The sequence below is a fragment of the Coffea eugenioides genome, chromosome 1 (assembly GCF_003713205.1).
Source record: "Coffea eugenioides isolate CCC68of chromosome 1, Ceug_1.0, whole genome shotgun sequence".
NCBI classification, from domain to species: Eukaryota; Viridiplantae; Streptophyta; class Magnoliopsida; order Gentianales; family Rubiaceae; genus Coffea; species Coffea eugenioides.
Window position 1 is genome coordinate 5,986,651 of NC_040035.1, and position 6,087 is coordinate 5,992,737.

Below are 6,087 nucleotides of genomic sequence, written 5' to 3' on the forward strand. Positions count from 1 at the left end.
CTCCCTAATAATCCTAATAATTAGATTTATTGCATTTTAATAATAGCAATAATAGTAGTTAGGAAATTATTGTAACCTTAATTAAATTTGAATTATGAAGACAATAAACAAACTATAACATTCCAAACCAATGTGTCTTTTTGCATTCTATTTTCAGTTTTTTATTCAATTAAAAATTATTAATTAGTCATAGCTTAAATACATTTTTAAGTCTTCAAAAATATTACTATTGATACCAAAACAAGGCACTCTTACGACAATAGAATCTTTGTCATTTCTGCTTTAAGTTAGATTTTGTCCAAAAAATAAAAAATAAAAGATGACAAACGAAAAAAAAAAAAGAAAAATCCAATTATCTCTACCAATGAAATTTCAAATTTCAAAAAATGGAATAGTTAGATGGAAAAATTTATGTGTGGTGAATAATCATTTACACTCCATTGTTAATAGAATTAACATAAAAAATAATACAAAGAGTTCAATTTCAAAGAATATTCATCTCTTCTCTTTTTAAAAAACGGTGTATATAACTTCATATTGAAGAATTGCAAATTTAACTGACGTAACATGAAAACTAATACTGGAAAAGCATGCAACTAATATTTATGCAAACAATCATTTTTATTTTATTTTATTTTATTTTATTTTTTACCCTCCTATCTCTCCCAACACCCTTTTCATCCCCAACTATCACGCGCGACATTCGAATTCTGAACTAGAAAGAATTCTAAGACCCCTACCTTAACCACTAAGCCAACCCTAGTGATTGACAAACAATTAACTTTTGTTTAGCGTGCAAATTCAGATCATCCAACTTTAAAAGAAAAATAAAAAAAATTATTCATATATCTAATTAAAGATCATACAATTTTAGTGGTATTATCATAATCTGTGTGTCATGGAGAAAACAAACGAAGTAATTAGAAGTATCTATATTATACATACCATTCAAAATATTGATACTTTTGTCAAATCATTTCATATTTGGTCAAATCTTTATTTTTTAAATGTTAATTTTTCATCATCTTTCAGTCTTTAAAGCCATTATTTTAAATTGAAAGAGATTGAATATATCTTCATTTGTTAAAAATTCTCTAGAGATTTTATATGAATTTGTAGATATAACATGTTGTTAACTTCTTTTTTATTGTTTTTAAAATAATGGTTTTAAGGATAATTAATTAAAGAAGATAAAAAATTAAATAAAAAATAAACTATGCAAATATTAAATTTGTTAAAATAACTTTCATGAATAAATTTTAATGCATAAGAAACATATATTTTATGATATTATAATCACGTGCAAAGCACGTGACCTATTACTAGTTACATCCAAAGTGTATACAATAACAAAACTTACAAAATAAACTTGCACTAGACACTACTAATTAAATTAAGTCTCACTCTTGAAAATATTTGCTCTAATTTTATTAGAGCCTTATTCTAGAGATATCTGCTCAAGCACTCACTAAACTACATTCTAAATACTAAAACACTCTAAGAGTTTCAACTCTAATTGAGCTCTTCTTATTTTTGTCTGAGAATGAGATGCCAAAAATGGCAAATGAGCTCCCGATTTATACTAGTGAATAGCCAACAAGCAGCTGCAATTTTTTTCTTCACATTTGATGTCCAATTGCCAGAACAAGGTGGTGGAAGTTTACATTATTGCTAGTTTGAAGACGACAGAAATGCTATAATCTTCTGGCCCTTGAAAGACTTCCCATATCCTTGGCCTTCTGGCGGAGAACAATTTTCTGTATTTTTCCTGTCGAAGTTTTTGGCAATTCCTCAAAAACAACAGTTCGTGGAGCCATGTAATGTGACAAACGATCACGGCAATACTTGATAATTTCGTCTGCACTTGCATTACAACCATCCTTCAAATGGACAAATGCACAAGGTGTTTCACCCCAATAATCATCTGGTCTTCCAACAACTGCAGCTTCCAGAACTGCTAGATGGCTATAAATCACTGATTCCACCTCAATCGAGCTAATATTCTCCCCTCCTGAGATGATAATGTCTTTGGATCAATCTTTTAATTCTACGTATCCATCAGGGTGTTTCACCCCCACGTCCCCACTTCGAAACCATCCACCTTTAAAGGCATCAGCTGTTGCTTTACTATCCTTAAAGTATCCATTCATGACGGTGTTGCCTCTGAACATCACGTCACCCCTTGTTTTTGTGTCCGGTGGTATGCTTTGCATTGTTTCCGGATCTTTGATATCGAGTTCTTCCATGCCAAGGTGGTGCAACCCTTGACGAGCCTTGATCTTGGCCTGTGCATCACGTGGTAGTGAATTCCACTCTGGTTTCCAAGTGCAAACTGTTCCAGCTCCTCCATCTTAAAAAGAACATGAGGAGGAGGGGAGGCAGCGCTTGCCATCACTATCACTTTTCCTGGAAGCAGTCTCCGATCAACAGACGGTGCATTTATTATCATATTTAAAACTGTAGGTGCACCACCCATATGTCTCACTTGGTGCTTAGCTATGCACTCAAAAATCCCTTTTGCAGTTACATTTCTTAGACAAACATTTGTGCCGCCCTGTGCTACAACGGCCCAAGTAAGGAACATCGGAGCAGTCCACAAATAAACAGGCATGGATGGCATTTCGTTTAAAAGAACAGCAGCCAGAGAATTGAGGTAGGCTCCTCTGTGATTGTAGACAACACCTTTGGGGCTTGATGTTGTGCCTGAAGTGTAATTCAGAGAAATAGGATCCCACTCATCACGTGGCCTTATAACCTCAAAGTCTGGTCTTCCTGATGCCAAGAAAGATTCGTACTCTAAATTGTCTTTATTGAAATACATGTCACTAACCCTGGAAGATGAGTTCCCTTGGTCAGGAATCACAACTAATTTAGGCATCTTGCTGCTTGTCTTTAGTAGAATTCCTAATGCCCCTTTTGCAATATGATAATCAACAAAAATGACTTTTGCACCCGAGTGTTTTAGCAATGTCAACACCATTGCTGAATCATGACGTATATTGAGAGTACAGAGAACTGCTCCTGCCATTGGAACTCCAAAGTGCAGCTCGTAGATTGCAGGAGTATTTGGGGCCAGGACAGCGACCTACACATGTAATCAGAAGCTTAAATGCAAGGTAAATCTGAAAGAGACAACTTAGTGGTTTAGACAAGAGAACACAGCCTTCTGTTGCATATGCACACAAACTGTTTGACTTGTAATCCATGGAATCCACGGAAATCGATGAAAGGAAAGAAAAGTTTTAATGTTCTGGGGTAGTTCATGTTTTCAGCTATACTTGACGAGTTCTAGTGTGCTCTGTGTATAACTTGACAATATTTTAGGGAGAAAATGTGGAGGAGTCCATTCAATAGGCCATGGACAAGTTGGATTCAAAGTTTCAAACTTTTCATAAAGCTCAAGCTAATTCAGTGTACCTATATCTTAGAAAACTCAACCTTATTTCAAATTTAATACTGCAGCATGTGACAAGACTTGATTTAGAAGATCTTCTAGGCACTGAATGTTCTATATCAAAACGCTTGCTTCTAGACTCATCATTAACCAGAAGAAGTATTATTTCCAGCTCATCAAGTCCTCTATCAGAAATATCATTAACCAGCAGATGGAATTTCTGATATACTTGTCAAGAAAGGAACCTCATCATTATACCATAACTGAACAGCAAGACATAGCAAGACTGCAGGATTAAAACAACTTTGCCAAAATATTCCAATGGTTAAAGCACACAGATATTAGCACCCGAGATGCTTCCAAGATGCTTTCAAACTTGAAAAAGCACCTGAAATTCCGATATCAAGATTAGACCTATTTGTAGCTTACGTTTCCACAAACTCCGTCACCGAGAAACCAAAATTGACCACAAATGTACAATTCCATAAGGTTAGCAATTTCGGGAATGGGGCAGCTGCAATTAGCACTAGGTGCGGTTGTTTTACATTTTTAATGATTTAGTGTACACTTACATAATTTTGATGTATTTCATGATTTGATGCACATTTATGTAACTTTTTATTGTGCTAGTAATAGTTCACACACTTTGCATGTAGTTATATTAACCTAAATATAACATCTCTTATATATAATCTTTTGTTGTGAAATTTGATTGTTTAAATGATAATAGAATATTTTCTATTTCTTTAATTAATTATTTTTACAAAGACTATCTAAATATGAACTCTTTGATCCGTTGATTTTTGAATTTATTTTGAGCCTTTTGGTAATTATGGATCAATTTTGATAAACAATTCTTAATATGGTTATGTTGTGTACTCACAATATTTTTACCATTAAATCATAATAATATTTTTTAATATTGTACAAAAGATAACAAGAAATGCATGTATACATATCAAGTGTGAGCCTAGTAAATAAAATTCACAATTATTAGCAAAGTAAAGATTAAAACCGTAAAATCAATTTCTGGAAGTGTATCAGAGTAAATAAATTGGCATGTTAGATTTTGTCAATCTAATTATTTTCACCAAACTCATCCCTTCTTTTACCTCTTGGAAAGTTCATTTACTAGCCAGAATCTAGATGCGCCTTTTTTCACTAAAAAATAAAACCCATAGTTAAGTTTCTAATGAAATCAACAAATTTAAAAAATGAAAAAAATTTGTATCAACATTTTGAATGCTATTTGCCATAACATTTTGAATGTTATTTTTTCCTTGGTAAGACAAACAAAATGCAATTGTACAATTAGAATGAATTAATTATTTAAAAATAAAATATATGAGCTGTGCTTATGCCCAACTTTGCATGAACATTTAATTATTCTACTTTATAGCTTTTAGCTGAACTTTTCAGTTTTTTCTTTTGTGAATTTGAATTGAATAATGTGAGGTGCATTATTGAATTTGGATTGTTTACATTTTTTTAAAGCATTATTGAGTTTAGTAAAGAATGTAAATGATTTATATTGCTTACTTATCTTAAACTGTCTATTTAATTGCCAATGGACATTGAATTGATAGAAATAATTGGATTCTTTTATTTTTTTCTTTTCTTTTAGTATTTCTTCATACTGATAAAAAGCCCATAATTATACATCTGTCTTGTGGTATTCATATCAAGATTCTCCAAATGAATATAGACTCTTTTCTTCTTATATATTTCTCTTTTGCTCCAAGAGCATTTTTTTTATACAAATATTTTTTACAAACTTAAAATTGTGGCTAATGCATTCATTCACACTATTTCGAATAAGAAATTATTTTGGCTAAGAAACTTTGACACACATAAGAATTGGAGATGAAGTGTAAGGGTCACTAAATAGTTTTAATAAGGAGTTTTTCATTTTAATTACCATTATTATTGAGATTTAGTTATTTGGAATGTTTCATATTTTAAATTACTACTACAATTAGAATGCAATAATTCTAATTGAAAGATAGAGACAATATGGGCACAATAAAACTAAGATCAAAAAAGTGCATGCAACTTACAATGCCAAGACTTTTTAATATAGTAAAAAATAGATGTTATAAACTACATCAAAATTGCGTGAATGCACATCAAATCATTAAAAAAAAAGTAAAACAACCGCACTAATTGCACCTATTGCTAACCATAGCTACCCCAAACCCTGGAATTTCATAGTGACATCTTAAATTGAAGCGGACCACTAAGCAATACAGACCGGAAGGTATGCACCTAATGCAACGCATATCAACTATTAGCAATGTAACAAGGAGATACTTGGATTCTTTGCTTACTATAGATGCTATAATGCTCCAAACACTCAAAAGCTTCTTGCTAGATAGGTCAGTGTGTCTTTTACAGGTTTCAAGTAATGTGGTTGCATTAGGTGCCAAATCCCCCGTCCTCCACTATATCTATGTGACCTTTTGTTTCACAAAATAAAAGAGTTATACGAATTTAGAGTTGAGTAGCAGCAATAAATTGCATAATTATACATCGAACTACTAGAAGTCACTGAATTGGTCCCTTGTAATCAAATGAAAGAAATCCTTATGTATTTTTTTTTAGGTATGTCCCGCAGGGAGTGGATCCCGCAGACTATTTACCACCCTCAGCAACTTGCTGGTAGCAAGGTTCGAATTAGGGACCTGAGGTTCCAT

General features: G+C 32.5%; 1 pseudogene; it reads right to left on the minus strand.

Moving 5' to 3' along the window:
• Positions 1–1,694: 1,694 nt before the first annotated feature.
• On the minus strand, positions 1,695–6,087 carry LOC113766390 (annotated as a pseudogene).